The sequence below is a fragment of the Equus przewalskii genome, chromosome 17 (genome assembly GCF_037783145.1).
Source record: "Equus przewalskii isolate Varuska chromosome 17, EquPr2, whole genome shotgun sequence".
In the NCBI taxonomy this organism is placed as follows: Eukaryota; Metazoa; Chordata; class Mammalia; order Perissodactyla; family Equidae; genus Equus; species Equus przewalskii.
In genome coordinates this window covers 75,070,918-75,091,143 of record NC_091847.1, presented here as the reverse complement: position 1 = coordinate 75,091,143, position 20,226 = coordinate 75,070,918, and the positions used below count along the sequence as shown (strand labels likewise).

The 20,226-nt window shown below is 42.0% G+C and overlaps 1 long non-coding RNA gene across 2 annotated transcripts in view; it reads right to left on the bottom strand.

Annotated features, from left to right (window-relative positions):
- Positions 1 to 9,431: 9,431 nt before the first annotated feature.
- Positions 9,432 to 20,226, bottom strand: part of LOC139076675 (uncharacterized) — a 12,187-nt gene continuing 1,392 nt past the window's right edge. Inside the window, exons 2-3 of one of the 2 annotated variants that reach the window (XR_011528516.1) lie at positions 13,333 to 13,432; positions 9,432 to 9,562 (exon numbers count right to left, since the gene is read on the bottom strand). This is a non-coding gene — a long non-coding RNA (uncharacterized lncRNA). Of the gene's footprint in view, positions 9,563 to 12,712; positions 13,433 to 20,226 lie in introns of those variants that run through there. The other variant, XR_011528515.1, reaches the window with a different exon arrangement.

The window sequence follows — 20,226 nt, the reverse complement described above, 5'->3', positions numbered from 1 at the left end:
CAGTTTATTGCTGCTTTCATGGATTATGCCCTTGGTGTTAATAAAAGTCATCACCATGCCCAGGATCATCCAGGTTTTCTCCTGTGTTATTTTCTGGGAGACATATAACGTATAGTTTCGTGTTTTATATTTAAGTCTATGATCCATTTTCAGTTAATTTTTGTGAAGGATACATGGTCTTTCTAGACATATGGACATCTAGTTCCTGAACCATTTGTTGAAATGAGGGTTTTTGTGTTGCAGTTCTTTTTTTTATTGTAAGTTTAAAAGTACAATTAAAGCTGAGAGATTTTAAGCAGATTTGTAGCCTATACTATAAATTCTTCCTTGTTGGCAGGATAAGGATCCCAACTCCAGAGCCAGACTTCCTAGGTTCATATCTATCCCTTACTAACTGCGTGACCTTGGAATGTCACTAAATCTTTGTGCTTACCTGTATTATGTGTAAAACTAAGGAAGATTATAGTATTTACCTCAGAGTTATGAGTACCAATTAGTTGAATATATGAAAAGGACAATTGGAATAGTGGTCTAGATTCTATGTTAGCTGTTCTGGTAGAAGGGGCATGTGTGTCCTGACGTATTTTGCGTGTTCCTTTGGTTCCATGCGTTAGTCATTTGAATTTAATTAACTTCCCACTCAAAAATTATGTAAAGATTCTCTGTGCAGAGGATTTCTCTGAATCTTTTTCTCAAGAGTAAATTGTTAGATTTTAAATGACTTAACCTTAGATGTCTTAAATTATGTACTATATTGTAGTCCTAAGTTTTGAGTTATGTAAATTTTGCCATTGCAGATGGTGACATGGACATTCAGTTGTACTAATTCCTAGGCTAAGATCTCAAAGTCAACTGCATTGGTTACATGTTTGATTGAAAGTAGCATGCATTAGATTGGATTACATAAACCTTAAAGGCCTGTATTTTCTTACATTTAAAAGAGAGGTAGTTCCAGGCATTGAGGCTTATCCTGCCTCTTTAGAAGTGGTGTCCAAGAGCCAATTTGCTAACATCCCATTGGTCAAAGAAAGTCACGTGGTTGGGCCAGACTCTACATGGAAGGGCATTACAAAGTTACAGGGCAAAAGGTGTGGACAAAGGCAGAAGTGGAGAATTTCGGACCATCGGTGGAATTAGTCACCCCCCCTGTCTACCCCCAGACTAAACAGAAGCCAGAGTGAGCCTGTTAAAACTAAGTATCAAGTCACTCATCTCAAAATCCTCTATCAGTATTATCAAAGTCCTTATAATCACCTTTGTAATGTATCTGCTGTGGCATTCCATCTTTCTGACTACACTGCCAGCTACTTTCTCCTCTAATGCAGTGTTCTGGCCTCACTGGCCACCTTATTCCTCAAGCATACTGAGTACAGTCCTTCTAGATATGCACATCTCTTTGTCCTCCTTCAGGTGTTTATCTCAGGGAGGCCTTCCCTGACCACATTACTTAAAATTGCCACAACCCTTATCAACACCATCCACATGTCCCTTTTTCTGCTTTATTTTTCTCTATAGGAGTTTATTTTTACACCTCTGAAAGGTAAGCTCCATGACGTCAGAGAGATTTTAATTTGTTCTCTGCATATTCCAAGAACCTATAACAATGTCAGGTAGATAGAAGGTGCTCAATAAATATTTGTTGAATGAATGGATGATGATTTTTGGGGAGAGCAGTTCTTAGGAGGTTAGGAAGAGATCCAGGTAAATAACCCAGGAAAGATTGTGCAGGCGGAGGAAACAGTAACTGTCCCTGAGGCAGAAGCATCCTTGGTATGTTTAGTGAACAGCAAGGAGACCAGTGTGTTGAAGCTGAACGGGTGTTGGAAGGAGTGTTAGGAGATTAGATTAGAGAGAGATCCAGGGCATCAGATCACATAGGGCTTTGCAGATGATTGTAAAGAGTAGATTTTGTTCTGCATGAGATAGGAAGTCACTAGAAGGTTCCACATGGCTACAAGAATGATTATGTGCAGCCCCTGGCTTATATTCTCCCAGTAGAGGAGAGAAAATTGCCTCCCTTTCAATAGTCAGAAAAGGATTCCCAGAAGAGTTATAGTTTCTTGATTTTGTGTCACAGAAATCCAGGTGGGTTGGTGGATGCAGATGGGGGCAAAATAAGATTGCCCATGAGATAATCATAGTTGAAACTGGATGATGGATCAACGAGTGTTCGCTGTATTTTTTTTCTTGTATATTTTTTTGTTCTCCATGAAAAAATTTTTAAAAAGCTTTCCTTGGAACTGGACCCTATTAGCTAGAAGGCATATGTATTCATTATACATTGATTGGCATTCTTATTGATGCAGCCATATTGTGCAGACTAAATCAGGTTTTTGAACCTGAAGAGGTCAGACTGGATCAGAGGTTAGCAAATTTTTCTGTAAAGGGATGGATAGTGAATACCCTGGTCACTGCAGGCTGTACTCAACTTTGCTGTTGTAGTGAGAAAGCAGCTGTAGGTAATACATAAATGAATGGGTGTCACTATATTCCAATGACTTGATTTACAAAAATAGGCAATGGCGGCTGGATTCACAAGTTTGGCTGTGATGTGTCTTCTTGTGTTTCTTTGGGTGTTAGCCTTTTTGGAGGTGCATTCAGATTTTTGAATCTTTACGTTTTATCTTTTACCAAATTTAGGAAGTTTTCAGCCATATTTCTTTGAATACTTTTTCAGCCCTGTTCTCTTTCTCTTTACTTTCTGGGACTCCAATGACATGGATACTAGGTCTTTTGTTGTAATTCCACAGGTGCCTGACCTCTGGTCTTTTTTTTTTTTTTTCATTCTTATTTTCTCTATTACTCAGATAATTTCTGTTATTCAAGAGTATTAATTCTTTCCTCAGTTCCTTCCTTTCTGCTGTCTAGCCCCTCCATTGAGGACTTTTTACCTCCAGTTATGTTTTTCAGTTATAAAATTTCCATCTGCTTCCTCCTTATGTCTCCTGTTTATTTGGTGAGACTTTCTAGTTTTCCATTTGTTTCGAGTGTTTGTAATTGCTCATTGCAGTGTTTTTATGATGACTGCTTTAAAATCATTGTTGGGTAATTCCAATATCTATGTTATCTTGGCATCTGTTGTTTACCTTTCCTTACTCAGGTGGAGGTTATCCTGGTTCTTGGTATGACAAGTGATTTTTTAAATTGAAACTTGGACATTTTTAGGGGCTGCCCTGGTGGCATAGAGTGGTTAAGTTTGTGCACTCTGCTTCGGTGGCTCAGATCTTGAGTGTGGACCTACACACTGCTCATCAAGCCATGTTGTGGTGGCATCCCATATACAAAATAGAGGAAGATTGGCACAAATGTTAGCTCAGGGACAATCTTCCTCACCGAAAAAAAGAAAAAAGAAAGTTGGACATTTTTGGCATTTTATGTTACGAGACTCTGGGTCTTATTTAAATATTCTGTTTTACCAGGCCTCTTCTGACACGACCCTCATGGGAAAAGAGGGGGCACACCTTGTGACTGCCAGGTGGGGGTGAAAGTCCAGGATCTCCACTCAGCTTCTGTTAACACCCAGGGTCAGGGAGTGCTTCCTCATCACTGCTGGGCAGAGTTGGGAGTTCTGGCTCCCCGCTAGGCCTCTGCCATCACCCCGGCTGGGAGGGGTGGGATTGCATCTCTATTACCTCATAGGGCCTCCACTGACACTGGGTGGAGTGGTGTCACTCCATGTTATCCCTGGACAGTGGTGAAACTTCTGACTCTCCACCTGGCCTCCTCAAATGCCACACCAGCAGGGAGAGAGAGGGCTAGCTTGTTAGCACTGATGGGAATGGAAGTCCAGGCTCTCCAAGTGGACACCACAGTGAATAGGGAGGAGAGTTATAACTCAGCAGGGATAAGCCCCAGCTCCCTACTCAGCCTTCTCTGACACCACCGAGTCAGGGGTTGAGGAGTCTTCTTAGAACCTGACGAAGGTGGAAATCTGGAATCCTCTCTCAGTGTTTACTGGCAGGGGTGGACGCTGGGCCGTGGTTTTCCTTGTGGTATTTGACTGAGTAGAGCAATCATTGTCTAAAAGTATTCTGTCTTGATAGGCTGCGCTCTTCCTGGACCTTTGGCTAGAGAGAGCAGACTTTTATTGAGGCTTTTTCTTCTGTACTTGGTATTTCCAGGTTGCCAGCTTCTCCAGCATCAAGTCTGGGATAGATGAGCAAAAAGAGAACCCAGGGAGAACTCACCACCATGTCATTCCTCAGATCCAGCCAGGTCCCCAGCTGTTCTGTGTACTCTGCTTCTCTCAGACCCTCCTTTTATTTTTATTTGATATATAATGCTCAGGGATTTTAACTGTATTTAGTGGGAGGAGTGGGGAAAAGTCCTTCATTTCTGTCTTTCTGGAAGTGTCTCTCATGTTCTTTTTATATTTCCCATCTTCTCCATGTTTCCAGTTTGTGGATTTTCTTATTGTCCATTTTCCCGTTCACCAATCCTGTTTTGTTTGTCCACTCTGCTGTTAAATTCATCTGTTGAAGTCTTAAATTCAGATATATTTTGGCTCTATGGGTGTGTGTGTGTGTGTGTGTGTGTGTGTGTGTTTTCTTTTTGAGGAAGATTAGCCCTGAGCTAACATCTGCCGCCAATCCTCCTCGTTTTGCTGAGGAAGACTGGCCCTGAGCTAACATCCGTGCCCAGCTTCCTCTACTTTATATGTGGGATGCCTACCACAGCATGGCTTGCCAAGTGGTGCCATGTCCACACCTGGGATCCGAACTGGTGAACCCCAGGCCACTGAAGTGGAACGTGCGCACTTAACTGCCACACCACTGGGCCGACCCCTCGGCTCTGTGGTTTTTATAATGATTCTAGTTTATAGCTTCTAGTTTTCTGCTGAAGTCCTTCATTGTTAGTATCTTGAACATATTAGTTATAGTTATTTGAAAATCCATGTCTGATAATAGTAAAATCTGGATTGCCTGTGAGTCTGTTCCTCTTGTCTATTTTGCCTCTTGATTTTCAGTCGTTTTTGTCTTTTTGTTTGCCTAGCTATTTTTATTTAAATGCCAGGCATCCTGTATGAAATTGTAAAGATAATTTGCAGCCCAGGATGATATCTTTCTCCAGGGAGGATTTCCAAATGTAAATAGAGGAAAGGCAAATTATCCTCATCCACTCAGGGACTGAGCTGAATTGAAACTGGGCTTCAGTCTCTTCCAGGGCTAGTCTATTTCCAATCTGCTCTTACTCCTAAGTTATGTACTCAGGTCGTCTCTGTTAGTTTGGGTTCCCCTAAGGGCGGACCCTAAGACAAAAATTTGACTGCAAGTAGTTTATTTGAGAGATGGTCCCATGAAATATCAATTGAGTGAGACACGGAAGGAAGAGCAGCTAATAGAGGATACACTATCAAGCCAGATCCTACTGTGGGTGGAGTGTAACACCACCGAGGAAGTCTAGGAACCAGTGGACTTAAAGTTACGTGTCTTGAAGTTATCCCACCTGAGGGGCAGAGACAGAGATATTTATACACCAACTCCTGTCAGTCGCTGATTTAGGCTGCTCTGAATAAACACCACAGGGTGTTAATTCTTGGCACTTCTGGACTCTGCATTCAGGCAGAGTGGGCTCTGGCTCAGGCAAAGCCCTTAGGCAAAAAGAAGCAAGTGTTGGTAGGAGAGGTGGGACCTGTCTGTACTGTCCTGGTAAGGCCTGAGGGGGTAAGGGAGGACAGCAACAATATCTACAGATCAGACCGTACATTTATTCAGGCCATACATTAAGTTTACTCTGTCCTGTCACTGCTTCCTCCAGGTGTTGGTTGGTCATATTTTTTTTTTTTTTAAAAAAGGAACTTAGAAGGTTGATTAGAAGAGGCTATAAAGTCCACACTGCTACAGCATTGGTGCTGAGACCAATACTGATATTTATTGCCTCTCTCCTCTACCATACCTTCTAGGTTTGCACTCTGCCGGTCTACAATGGGCTGCCCAGACCTTCATCCCTTCTGAGGCACTGAGTCCCTGCCTACCTTGCCCTTGTAAGGCCATGGTTGCTGCAATTGCCCTCCTGTCATTACCAAGTCAGAGATGTACCAAGAGCAAGTCCTTTAAGTTCCAGACATGTTCTGCTCTGCCCCTGTAGCAGCGACCTTATCTTTCTTAATAATCAGGCCAATTTCCCTGCCAGTGTACTAACGCCTTTATTTGGCTGATGGTCAACCAGCATAAAAAGCTCCAAATAACTAGACAGCACTTGGTGTCCCTTTGTGGAAGTTTCCTCCTATCCTTGAACAGAACCTCTAGTTGAGGAGTGTTCCCAAGCGGGTTGCTGGAGTGAGAGAAGCCACTGTCCTTCCCCTTACTGTTTTCTAGACCCGTGCATTCTATCCAGTGGGGACACAGTGGTGGTCATTGTTTCAAAGTATTACCCACGTGTTGAAGGACAGTGCTCCAGTCTCCTAGATTGTTACCCCTAAGTTGGTGTCCTGGCCGCACTTTCAAGAGGCTCGTCCAGTATTCTGTCTGATCAGCAGCTTGTGAGTGAGGTGGTGTAGGAAGACTGGTGAATCCCGCAGCCATGCGCCCACTGTAGCACCTCCTCTGTCAAAGTGTTTCCAGTGCGATTTTGAAGCAAGATCCCATTATGATAAAGCAGACATTCTGTAAATCCTTGGATAGGACAAGGAAGGCAAACCCATATTTGGAATATGTGTCAAATTCCACTTAGGAGGAATTGCTGTCCCCTCCGGAGTGGGAGCAGTCTGATATAATTAATTTGCCACCAAATGGCTGGCTGGTATTCTCAAGGCAAAGTACCATATTGAGAGGCTGTACCGTCACAGTACCATCAATTTCTGCTGCTGACAGGTCAGACATATAGCAATGGAGAAGATGTATCAGTCTTAATGAGGGGAAGCCCATAATCTTGGGCTCATTTATAGTCTCCATCCCTCTCATCATAGTTTCCAGGGCCCATTGTGCAGGAGATGGGGTGGCTGACCTTTAATAGATGGATCATCCTAACCACCTGGTTGTTCCATGCCTGTTCTCCCTTCCAGCCCACTCCCATAGGTCTCTCCACATGCTTTTTCTCCAGACCTTTTTGTCTGCCATCTTTCAATTTTATTCTTTTCAGGCCTGTGACTTACAACACTAATTTATTTGCCCCTGATGCTCAGGAGTCCATATATATTCTTACATCAGGCCACTTTTCCCTAAAACGTGTTAATGACCAGGCATACTGCTCAAAGCTCTGCCCACTAGGAGATTTTTCCCTCACCACTATCAGAGCCACCCCTGAGTGGGACTATAATGCAAAAGCAGTCCATTTTCAGCTACACCAACCCACTGAGCTGACCCATCCACAAAAGGTCTGGGACACCCACTTGCCCCCCTCCCTCCACGGCACCAAGGCCAAAGTTTTGCGATGAAGCAGAAGAGCTGGTGCAACACAAGTCCACGATGTGAGCTACTTGTGCCCTCTGGACCTGCTTGAAATGGATCCCCTCGATAGACTGTGTTGGAAGACAATGCTGCATGGGTACTTTCATGTTTCTGCACAGTCAGAGCTTCCTGAGCAAAAACGACTGTCATTCTAGGTTAAAGAATGATTGAGTGACAAACATATCTTGGAAATTAGAGATAGTGAATTACTCCAAAAGTTGTTAAGGCTCATCTGCCCTGGAGCCATTTGCTTATATTGTAAGAGTAATAAAAACCTAAGGACCTTCTCTTCTTCTTCTCGGAGCAAAGGTCGAGAGAGATACAGAGAAGGCACAGGTGTGCCAGCCCCCCTGTATCGCTCTGAGTCGCATAGTTTCAGGGTTCCTCTCCTGTGGGTGCAGTCCTGGCATGTGGATATACATCTGGCCCTTACTGCATCGCTGTATGGGGAATTGGCACTGCCGGGATGCTCTCTGAGTAAATGTTCTCCTCTCTGATTCAGAGGTGGGGTGTGTGTGTGTATGAAACTGTGACAGGGTGGGAGGCTCACTAGATTATCCAGGAAGGATAATATCTTAGACCCTTCACAGTTCCAGACTTAACAGATGGCTGTTGCCCACCTGACCTCATGGCTGTGTGTGTGTCTGAGAATACCCAGCCCAGGGTGGGCAGCTCTGGTGTTCCATGGTCAGACACTCACTCTCTGTTGGAGCTCAGTTGCATGCCAGAAGCTACTTTTCAGGTGGTGAACAGTTCTCTGCTACAGACGGCAGAGCCTTGCTGCAGAGCCTGAGAGATCTGTGCTGCGACACTCCTGTGGAGGCTTTGCCACAACAGCCTTCTCTACGTGGAAACTTCCAGTACCATGCCATATGCCCTGGCCCAGGAGACAGGGCTGCTCATACTGCTCATACCACAGCCTGACTTCCTGCAAAGCCCTGTCTTGCTCTGGGCCCCACTCATAACTGACAGCCTTCTCAGTCACCTGATAAACAATTTACAGCAGTATTCCTCAGTGGGATACATGCTATCTCCAAAAACATGAAGGGGTCTACCGGGCACTGCTCCTCGCTTTTAGTGGTAGAGAGGGCAGTGTGTCCTTTACTTTGCAGACAATGTGCTGGCATGCCCTAGACTACTATTTTCCTGAAAACTTCACTGATGGGGCAGACCCTGAATCTTTGCAGGATTTATTTTCCACCCTCTGACCTGCGTGTCTTTCCAGAGCATCCAGAGTCCTTGCTACCATCCCAGGTTTGGTTTAAATGATGTCATTGATAAAGCGGGCTGGTGTGTTGTCCCCTGGCATGTGCAGATACTGTGGCAGAGAGCAGGAGCACTAATATTGCCCTAGGACAAGACCATGGACAGGTATTGTTGGCCGTTCAAGTGAATGTGACTTGCTTCTGATCCTCTATCTTTATGGGATTAGAAAGACTGAGCTTGCCAGATCAATAGCTGCATACTATGCCAGAGGCTGTGTTGATCTGTTCTAATAAAGATACTAAACCTGATATAGCAGCTAAAATTGAGGCTACCACTTGGTTAAATTTAGAGTAACCCACTGTTATCCACCATGATCCTTTTGCAGATGCCAAATGGGAGATAAAACCATCCCCACATTTTTAAAGACTTTGAGGGTATCGTTGATCTTTGGTATTCTACCTGAGATGCAGTCTTGCTTCTGAGTCACTCTCTTGGCTGGGGTGGGGAAGCAGTTTCAGAGGCTTCCACTCGGCCTTTTCTACTTCAGTATCTCATACTGCAGCTGAGGGATCAATGTGAAGATTCTGTGACCTGTTAAATGTGTCCATCCTTATTTCAAAGAATGGGGAAGTGACTGCAGAGCACGATCTTGGGACCCATTGGACTCACTGTGAGATAGACCTGGGCCAGGACTCCATTTATCACCTACCTGGCCTCCGCCTGCCTTCACTCACTCTAACAGGAAAGCCATGATGGTATTTTGGTTTCCCTAGGACCAGTATCAGCCCAGACCCTGTCTTCGCCAGTTTGGGCTGTTGTAACAAATATACCATTGACTGGGTGGCTTAAACAACAGAAATTTATTCCTCGAAGTTCTGAAGGTTGGGAAGTCCAAAATCAAGGTGCCGATCAGTTCGCTTCCTGGTGAGAGCCCTTTGCCTGCTTGGCAGATACCTTCTTGCTGTATCCTCACATGGCAGAGAGAAAGAGAGATCTTCTTACAAGGGCACTAATCCCATCATGCAGGCTCCACCCTCATGACCTAATTACCTCCCAAAGGCCCCGTCTCTAAATGCCATCACATTGGGATTAAACATGAATTTGGGGGGATCCAAGCTTTCACTCTATAGCAGACCCTGACTCAAAAGGCCCTCGAAAGTGCTAGGGATTCCAGTTTCCCCAGTTTACATTTACTTTGGTAAAGGCCTTTGAGGGAAGAATAGAGAAATTGGCAGAGTTTACACTTGCTGAGATGTTGCAGGGTTCTTCCTCAAGGGACCCCAGCCTTCCCTTCGATCTGTGGGCTCTTGGTGTGAGAGCCAGCTCAGATCTGGCAGCTGAGGAGGGGTTGTGATTTTCCGTCATGGTGGCTGACATCAGCCTTCTGCTCATTTGTCTTGAACGTTTTTGGTTATGATATACATCAAGCAACACCCTCACTGTTGTCTCAGCTCTCAGGAGGGTGAGATAGTTGTCACAGATCCCCACAGGTCAGGGCTCCCCTAGCTGCCAAAGTGAATTTGCTGCCTGTTACAGTAATTACATGCGCTTTGCCTTTGATGGTGACATATTGCATCCTGCCCTCTGCTATTCTAGAACCCGTTCGTTCCAATTGACGCTAAAAAAACCAGTGCCATACTAGCATCTCCTACTGATAATCCTGGCCACAGAGGAGAGCCATCTCTTAAGCTTCTCAGAGATGCTGGGTCTCATGTTCCTTATTAATTTAGTGAAGAGTGTCCTGTGGCCCTCCTGTGGAGCATGGCCAGCAGATGGGTTCTCTCATCTAACATAAATTCATTTTAGCATGCCTGTTATCACTCTGAGACTTTTGGCCCTTTTCTCAATATTCTGCCAAGGCAGTTCCAGCATCTCCCCCTCATTTTACGGTAGGCCATCAGTTTTTCAAAGTTTCAAGGTATCATCCTAGCAGCATATTAGGACAAGCTACAGATGCCCTTGGAGTTAAGTCCTGAGCCAAGAGAAAATTCCCCCATATCAAAAACTCTCCCTTATCCGTCTTGTGTTCCCCCCCTCCCCAACCCCTGGTCCAACACCTTCAAGTTCAGTTCCAGCCATTCTTTCCCAGCTCCTCCTGTATGTATTAGCCAGGTCCTGCAGGGCTTTTGGTAAATACCTTTCTTCCCAAAGCAGAAATAATACTTCTCCAAATAGGCCATGCTAAAAATCCTGGTTTTGGTCTAGAAGCAGTGAGGAAAGGCAAGGACAGATCTTCAGGAGGAAGTAAATCATGTCGTGAGGCATCTGCTTTAAGTGAGGCCTTTTAATGGTCATCAGGAAAATCGGAGGCACTATCCGAGCAAGGGGGAGTGGGCCACTGCTGCTATGTCAGAAGGTTCAGGGAATCTAGGGATTCAGGGTTCTCAAGCACACCCCATCTTAGGTCACAGTCCCACTCTCCTACAAGGGTCCAGATTTTAGCATTGAAGGGCTGTAAATGTAGCTGTCTTTAGAATTTTGTTACTCTCACAATTGAGTACTGGTCCTGATTTCTAGCACAGTCACTGGCTGCAAGAGATGAAGTTCTCTTTAAATGCTGCCATGGGTACCTTTCTGGTTTTTCTACTTCTGGCAATGAATTGATAGAAGCTGACCCAAACCTGTAATTTTCTTCCTTCGGTTCATCTATGGCACTTAACAACAACAGAACAAACCTCAGTCCTTATAATTACCGTTGTTGCCATCTCTGAAATGTCAGTGATGGTGTATAAGCACATCGTCCTTCCACTCGCATGCTATCCCAGTTCACCACAGGTGAGAGCTAATGGAGGTGCTATGGTATTTAGGGATTATCAGCATCCCATATATGATCCTTGTTACCATCTGGTCAGTGAGTGACCCAATCAGGCATCCCATCTTGAGGACCCCATCTTGGAGGACCATTTCTTTGCTCAACTGCTTTAGTTTGGGATTTTCCCCGAAGCAGAAACTCTGAAACATAAATTCAAATGCAAGTAGTTTATTTGGGAGGTGATTCCAGAAACCTCCGGTAAGAGAGTGAAGAGGTGAGACAAGGAAGGGAAGGCAGCCAGAATAGGATGCATTATCAAGCAAGTGCTTATTGTGGGTACCTGGAGGTTAATCCCTTCATGGAACTCTGGGAACCAGTGTAGAACATGGACCTCAGAATATTCTACCCAAGGGGCAATGTTGAGGACTGCTGGGGTGGGGAGAAGAAGCTCTTGGCACTTCAGTCTGCCAAACACAGTCAGAGTGGGCTCTGACAGCCAAAAGAAGCCCTCAGACAAAGAAATGCAAATGAGATACTGGGGGCTGAAAGTTAACCTCCATTCGCTATAATGGGAAGACCCAAGGGGGATGGGCAAGGGCACCAGTGGCGTATGCTACAAGGTCCCAAGTGAAAAATCTAGGGTCCTCTTTGACAGGCCTTCAACATCTATTTTCCCCCCAGTCCCATGCAACTACCTAAAATCCTGCTCAACCTCTCAGCCACCGTTGGTGAATTCCCTAATACTCGGAGGGGTTACCTCTTTGGACTTCGCTTTTCTTCTTTCAAGGAAGTTAGCTCCTCAAGTCATCACTGCCTTGGTAACGCCCCAATGTTTTCAAACTGACGTATTTTACATTTTGCTCAGGGTTTCTCATTACTTTTAGAAAGAGATTTTGTTTGGAATAAGTTATCCTGCCATTGCCAGAAGCAGAAATCCCAACTACACAATATTGAAGGAGAGAAAAATGAGTGTGGGAAGGGTCCCTCAGACTTTGTTTAGATAACCAACAAACAAAAACCTTTGTGCCTTATCCTAAATGGCAAAACTTGGGAGTTTCATTTTGCCTGTGGATTAGCAACCAAAACATTTGTAAATCTATATTGCCCTCCATAAATTCTTAGTTTTCCTGCATCTTGTGAAATTTACTCTACGGCTAGATTTATAAATTTGGTAAGTGCCAAGTATGGAATAATTCCCGTTGTTCTGCCTTCACAAAGAACTTTGAATTGTAGGTTCTAAAAAATCTCCCCTCAAAAGTCTCACGTCTCTCTGAAAATCCCTGTGTTTCTAATCCCTGAGGCTTACTCAGTGGCATTATGTTGTGTCATATACATGTTGTCTTAAATTAGTCTTTTGTCCCGTAAATTGAAGGCATCTGTAGATTATATCATTTATTAAAAAATATTTTCAACATTTACATTATATTACTCAAGTAATTAATAGTTCTCATTGTAAAAGATTCCAACAATACAAAATAAGGTAGAGCAAAATATATGAAAGTCCTGTTTCATCCATCTTCGCCATTCCCCTCCCAGAGATAGACGTCCCGTTCCCTTCTAGTTCTCTCTCTATGCATTTGCATCTGTACATACGTACGCATTTTTAAACTTTATAGATAACATCCTGCCTCTTGCTATTTTCACTTAAGAAATGCAAGTATTTCTGTAAGATAGGTGTGGCATATTTTTTCCAAAAATATCTACATCTCCCACCTCGCATACTCTTTGGAATTGATAACTGCTTCAAGTAAGAGATGACAGCGGAAAGCACGTTAGGTTATAAAAGCTCATGCAGCTTCCATCTTGTTTTCTTTGAACGCCTGCTCTCGGCTGCTCTCTCGGGGGACTACCTTTGGAATCCAGCTACCATGTTTTGCGAAGCCCAATTCACAGAGAGGGGTCACATGGAAGTGCTCCCCCTGGTCTCCAAGTCATCCCAGACCAGCCCCCAGATGTTTCCAGGCTACTGTCATTTGAGTTACTTACCTCTCCAACTGTTTGAATTTCCCAGATTAGGCCCCAGACATTATGCAACAGAGGCAATCCATCTTCACTCTGTTCTACCCGAATTACTGAACCACAGAATCTGTGAGCAGAATAAAATGGTGGTTGTTTTATGCCACTAAATTTTGGACGGATTGTTATATAGCAATATATAATGGAAATAAATTCCTGGGATTGGATTACTAAATCAAAAGATATGCTCATTTAGGGGCAGGCCCCGTGGTGTAGTGATTAAGTTCGGTGCACTCCATTTCAACGCCCCAGGTTCACAGGTTCAGATCCCAGGTGCAGACCTACACCACTTGTCAGCCATGCTGAGGCAGTGACCCACTTATAAAATAGAGGAAGACTGGCACAGATGTTAGCTCAGGGCTAATCTTCCTCAAGCAAAAAAAAGAGGAAGGTTGGGAATGGATGTTAGCCCAGGGTGAATCTTCCTCAGTAAAAAAAAATAAAAGATATGCTCATTTAAAATTTTGACTCATAATGCCAAATTGCCTTTCAAATTTGCCAAATTGAGTCAACTGATTCAAGAAGAAATACAGAATCTGGATAGACTTATAACAAGAGATTGAATTAGTAATCAAAAAACTTTGCACGAAGAAAAGCCCAGTTATAGATAGCTTCACTGGTGAATGCTACTGAATGTTTAAAGGAGAATTACCATCAATCCTTCACAAACTCTTTGCAAACACAGAAGGGGAACACATCCCAGCTCATTTTGTGAGGCCAATATTAACCTCGTACCCAAACCAGACAAAGATGTTACAAGAAAAGAAAACTAAACACCAATATCCTTTTTGAATACAGATGAAAAAACTCTCAACAAAATACTAGAAAACCAAAGAGAGCAACATAGAAGGATTGTACACCATGACTAAGTGGGGTTTATTCCAGGAATGCAAGGAATATGGTTCAACATATGAAAATCAATCAACGTAATGCACCAAATTAATAAAATAAAGGACAAAAACCAAATGATAATCTCAATAGTTTCAGAAAAGTCATTTGACAAAATTCAACATGCTTTCATGATAGAAACAATAATTTGGAATAGAAGGGAAATTCCTATAATATTATTCAACCAGATAAAAGAAAGTAATACTGCCATTTGCGGCAACATGGATGAAGTTGGAGGATGTTATGTTAAGTGAGATAAGCCAGACACAGAAAGACAAATACTGTAGATCTCACTTATATGTGGAATGTAAGAGTTGAATTCATAGAACAAGAGAGTAGAATGGTAGTTGCCAGGGGATGGGGGAAATGGGAGATGTTGGTTACGGGATACAAACTTTCAGTCATAAGATGGATAAGTTCTGGGGATCTAATATACAGCATGGTGACTATACTTAATATCACATATTGAATACTTGAAATTTGCTAAGAGAGTAAATCTTAAGTATTCTTACCACACACAAACACACACACACACACAAATGGTAATTATGTGAGGTGATGGATGTGTTAATTAACTTGATTATGGTAATTATTTCACAATGTATACATATATTAAATTATCGCTTTGTACACCCTGAACATGTACAATTTTATTTGTCAATTATATCTCAATAAAGCTAAACCAAAAACAAAGGAAAAATTCTCAATATGATAAAGGGCATCTATGGAAAAACCCACAGCTAACATCATCCTGAATGATAAAAAGACTGAAAACTTCCCCCTTAAGGTCAGGAAAAAGAAAAGGATGTCTGATGTTGGCACTTTCATTCAGTAATGCACTGCAGATTCTTTTTTTTTTTCAAGGAAGCTTGGCCCTGAGCTAACCTCTGCTGCCAATCTTCCTCTTTTTGCTGAAGAAGGCTGGCCCTGAGCTAACATCTGTGGCCATCTTCCTCTACTTTATATGTGGGACGCCTGCCACAGCCTGGCTTGCCAAGCGGTGCCATCTCTGCACCCAGGATCCAAACCAGTGAACCCCGGGCTGCCAAAGCAGAACGTGCGCACTTAACCACTGCGCCACCAGGCCGGCCCCTGGAAATTCTATCCAAGGCAAATAGGCAAGACTTCCTTGGAAAGAAGTAAAATTCTCTATTCGCAAATGATGTGAATTTAGTAAGTGTCAAGAAATATCTTAAGGAATCCACTAACAAAAAAAGGTCTTAGAACTAATAAATGAGTTCAGGAAGGTTGTAGGATACAAGACCAAAAAGCAAAAATCAATTCTATTTCTATACACTAGCAATGAACAATTTGAAACTGAATTAAAACAATTTCATTTACGATAGCCTCAAGAAAAATAAAATATTTAGGAATAAAGTTAACCAAAAGGAGGCAAGACTTGTATACTGCAAACTACTAAACATCACTGAAAGAAATTTTAAAAGACCTGAATAAGTGGAAAGACATCTCATGTTCATGGGTTGGAAGACTGAATATTGTTAGCATGGCAATTCTTGCAAATTGGTCTAAGATATAAAAATTCTTATCAAAATCTCCGCCTCCTTTTTTGCAGAAATGGATATGCTAATCCTAAAATTCATATAGAAATATAAAGAACCCAAAATAGCCAAGATGATCTTAGAACAAAGTCGGAGGATTCACACTTCTCAATTTCAAAACTTACTACAAAGCTACAGTGATAATCCAGACTGTGTGGGACTGTCATGAGGATAGACATATAGATCAATAGAGCAGAAATGAGCATCCAGAAATTGGGCAATTGAGTTTTGACAAGGGTGCCAAGACAATTCAAAGGGGAAAGAAATGTCTTAGCAAGAAATGTTGCTAAGACAACTGGATATCCACATGCACAGGTTGAATCTTTACTTCACACCATATATAAAAACTAACTCAAAATGGATCATATACCTAAATTTCAGAGCTAAAACTATAATACTCCTACAAGTAAACATAGGAGTAAATCTTCAAGAACTTAGATTAGGCAATGGTTCCTTGGTATGACAACAAAAGCACAAGGGATAAAAGAAAAAAATAGATAAATGGGACTTCATACAAATTTAAAACTTTTTTGCTTCAAAGGACAGCATCAAAGAGATGAAAAGAGGAGCCAGCCCCCTAGCCTAGTGGTTAAGTTTGGCGTGATCCACTTTGGTGGCCCAGGTTTGGTTCCCAGGCACAGAACTTCACCACTTGTTGGTGCCCATGCTGTAGTGGCTACCCACATACAAAACAGAGGAAGATTGGCATGGATGTTAGCTCATGGCAAATCTTCTGCAAGCAAAAAGAGGAAGATTGGTAACAGATGTTAGCTCAGGGCAAATCCTCCTCAGCAAAAAAAAAAAAAAAGAAAGAAAGAAAGAAAGAAAAGAAAAGAAAACCCACAGACTAAAATAAAATATTTATAAGCCATATATCTGACAAGGGAATCATGTCCTTGTGCCCAGAATATGTAAAGAAACCTTATAACTCAATGATAAAAAGACAAACAACTCAATTTAAGAATGGGCAGAAGATTTGAACAGACATATCTCCAAGGAAGATATACAAATGTCCAATAAGCACATGAAAAGATAAGCAACATCACCACTGATTAGGGAAATACAAATAAAAACTGAAATGAGATAACACTTCAGATCCACTAGGATGGCTATAATCAAATAGGCAGACAATAATAAGTGTTGATGAGGATGTGGAGAAATATGCTAGTGGGTATGTAAAAATGGTGCAGCCACTCTGGAAAACAGGTCCTTCCTCAAAAAGTTAAATGTAGAGTTACCATATGACCCAGCAATTTCATTCTAGGTGCATTCTTAATAGAAGTGAAAACGTATGTTCACACAAAACATTGGACACAGATGTTCATAGCATTATTATTCATAATAGCCAAACAGTGGCATCATCCCAAATGTCCATCAACGGAAGAATGGATAAATAAAATGTGTTGTAGCCATACAATGGAATATTTGGCCTTTTATATAAAGGAATGAAGTACTGATGCATGGTACAACATGGATGAACCTTGAAAATTTTATGCTAAGTAAAGGAAACCAGACACAAAAGGCCACATACTGTATGATTCTATTTATTTATTTTTAAAGATTGGCACCTGAGCTAACAACTGTTGCCAATCTTTTTTTTTCTTCTGCTTTTTCTCCCCAAATTCCCCCAGTACACAGTTGTATATTTTAGCTGTGGGTCCTTCTAGTTGTGGCATGTGGGACACCACCTCAGTGTGGTCTGATGAGTGGTGCCATGTCCACACCCAGGATCCAAACCGGTGAAACCCTGGGCCACCAAAGCAGAGCACGAGAACTTAAACACTCGGCCAGGGGGCTGGCCCCCTGTATGATTCTATTTATATGAAATGTCCAGAATAGGAAAATCCATAGAGATAGAAAGTAGCTTAGTGGTTAGGAGAGGCTGATGGGAAGAGGAGTTGGGGAGTGACTACTAATGGGTATGGGGTTTCTTTTGGGGAGGATGAAATGTTTTGGAGTTAGGTACTGGTGATGGTTGCACAATTTTGTGAATAAACTAAAACCAATGAATTGTATACTTAAAAAATACACTAGGTCTAAAAAAATTAAATAAGTTTTTCCCCCCAGCCATTTGCACATGCTGTTCCCTCTTTCAGGAATAATCTCCATATCTTTCCCTATCCCCAATCCTATGTTTAAAAATTGTCTTTCTTTGTCTCCACTAACAATATTTGTCTTAAAGCTACTTTTCTGCTGTTGATATAGTCCCCCATGTTTTGGTTACTATTTGCATAGTATATCTTTTTCCATCTTTTCACTTTCAATCTATTGGTGTCTTTGAATCTAAAGCATATTTCTTGTAAATTGTTTTAAAAAATCTTTTCTGCCAATCTCTGCCTTTTGTTTGGAGTGTTTAAAGCATTTACACTTAATGTAATTACTGACAAGGTGGGATTTATGTCTGCCATTTTGCTACTTGTTTTCTATACAGCTTTTGTCTTTTTTTTGCTTCACTACTGCCTTCTTTCATGTTAGAGATTGTCTGTGGTATCATTTTAATTCTATAATTTTGAAATTATTTTCTTAGTGGCTGCCTTGGCATTATCATTAGCATCTTAATTTATAATCTAGTTTGGAATAACACCAACCTAATCTCAATAGCATGCAAAAACTTTGCTCCTACATAGCTCTGCTCTGTCCCTCCTTCTTTGTGCTATTATTGTCACACAAATTACATCATTATACATTATGTGCATTAACACAGTTTTATTGTTATTGCTTTATGTACTTGTATTTTAAATCGGAAGAGAAAAAAGAATTACAAACAAAAGAATGTGTTTACACTATCTTTTATATTCACCTATGTAGTGGCCTTTACCAGTGCTTTTTATTTCTTCATGTGGGTTTGAGTTACTGTCTAGTGTCCTTTCACTTCAGCCTGAAGCATTCTCTTTAGTGTTTCTTGTAGAGTAGATCTGCTAGTGACAAATTTTCTCAGCTTTTTTTTTCTGGGAATGTCTTAATTTTTCCTTCATTTTTGAAGATAGATTTGCTGGATGCAGAATTCTTAGTTGGCATTCTGTTTGTTGTTTTTTTTTTAAAACACTTTGTATCATCTCATTGCCTCTGGCCTTCATGGTGTCTCATGCCTTCAAACTCAACCATTCTAAGCCACTGTCCTTGCAGTAATCATTACTGCAGTAGTGGCCAAAATGCAGCAGCCACTTGGCCTCCCAAACACTTAATTCATTTATTAGGCACTTTATCAATAATTTGATTAACTATTTGATGCTATTCTTTCCCATGCATTTCTAGAATTCCACTTCCCACTGGCAAAAAGCTCAGCGGTGTATCCAAGTACAAACCAAACCCCAGATACCCTCTTTCAGAGACTGTGTTTTCTACCACCACTCCTGGTACCAATTCTTTCCAGTTAGGAGATAAGAAAATTCTAATTGTTTTAACAGAGAGATTTAATATAAAAGTATTTTAAAGCAGGAACTAGAGAATTGAAAAGGCAAAGAGGGGATTCTGCTTTATCACAGAGGTAGTAAATGCAAGAAGTGGCAACCAGCTCTACGGCTGGGAGTAAAAAGGGAGGATGTTAGGATTATTAAAATGTAAAGGTTTGGGAGAGAGCCCAAAGAGCTGGAATTTAGCTTGGAGAGGGGCCCTTACTTGGCTGGTATTTCAGCCTTGGACTCAGAGAATGAACCTCACAGAGCTAGGGGCAAACCTTTGAGAGGGAAATGCCAGCTGGCTGGTGCTGCTGTTTCTGAGAATGACTGTAACAAGCTTGATTCTAGTTGTGTGGGAAAACTGCGAACTGGAACCAAGTGCCACTGCCAGGGTGAAGGACCGTTGCTGTGGTGACACTGACAGGAACAGGAAGCAGACAGGAAGGAGCAAGTCCTTCTTCCTCCATCATTCTAGTCTTCCTCTAGAACCTCCTGTGAGCAAAGCCTAACTGGGAACCAGCTGACATATAAGAACTGTAGCCTGCAGAGTTGCAGCCCCAGCACTGCATAGGGCAAAAGGGTGTGTTTGAAGCTGAGAGATAACAGCTTACTAGCCAGCACACTACCACTTGATGTTTCCTATGATGATTGAGCGATTCAGATTTTCTCCTTCAGTCTATTTTGGCTGTTTCTTTTGCTATTTCTCTTTATAGTTTCTAAATAACCATTCGGTATTACATCAGCTGCATGCAAGGAGACCTAAAATAAAAACAACTTAAACAAGATATTTTCTTTCTTTATCATCTGAAAGAAGTCCAGATGTAGGTTGCCTAGGGATCAAATGCTGAATGTTTGTGTCAGGAAATCAGGCTTTCTATTTTGTTGCTCTGCAATTCTCAGCAAAACGTTCTTCATCGTCATGGTTCAAGAACCCTGTTTGAACTCCAGTCGTCACGCCCATTTTCCAGCTAGCAGGAAGGAGAACGGGAAGGAAGAAGACGTGGTCCTCCTTTAAGGGC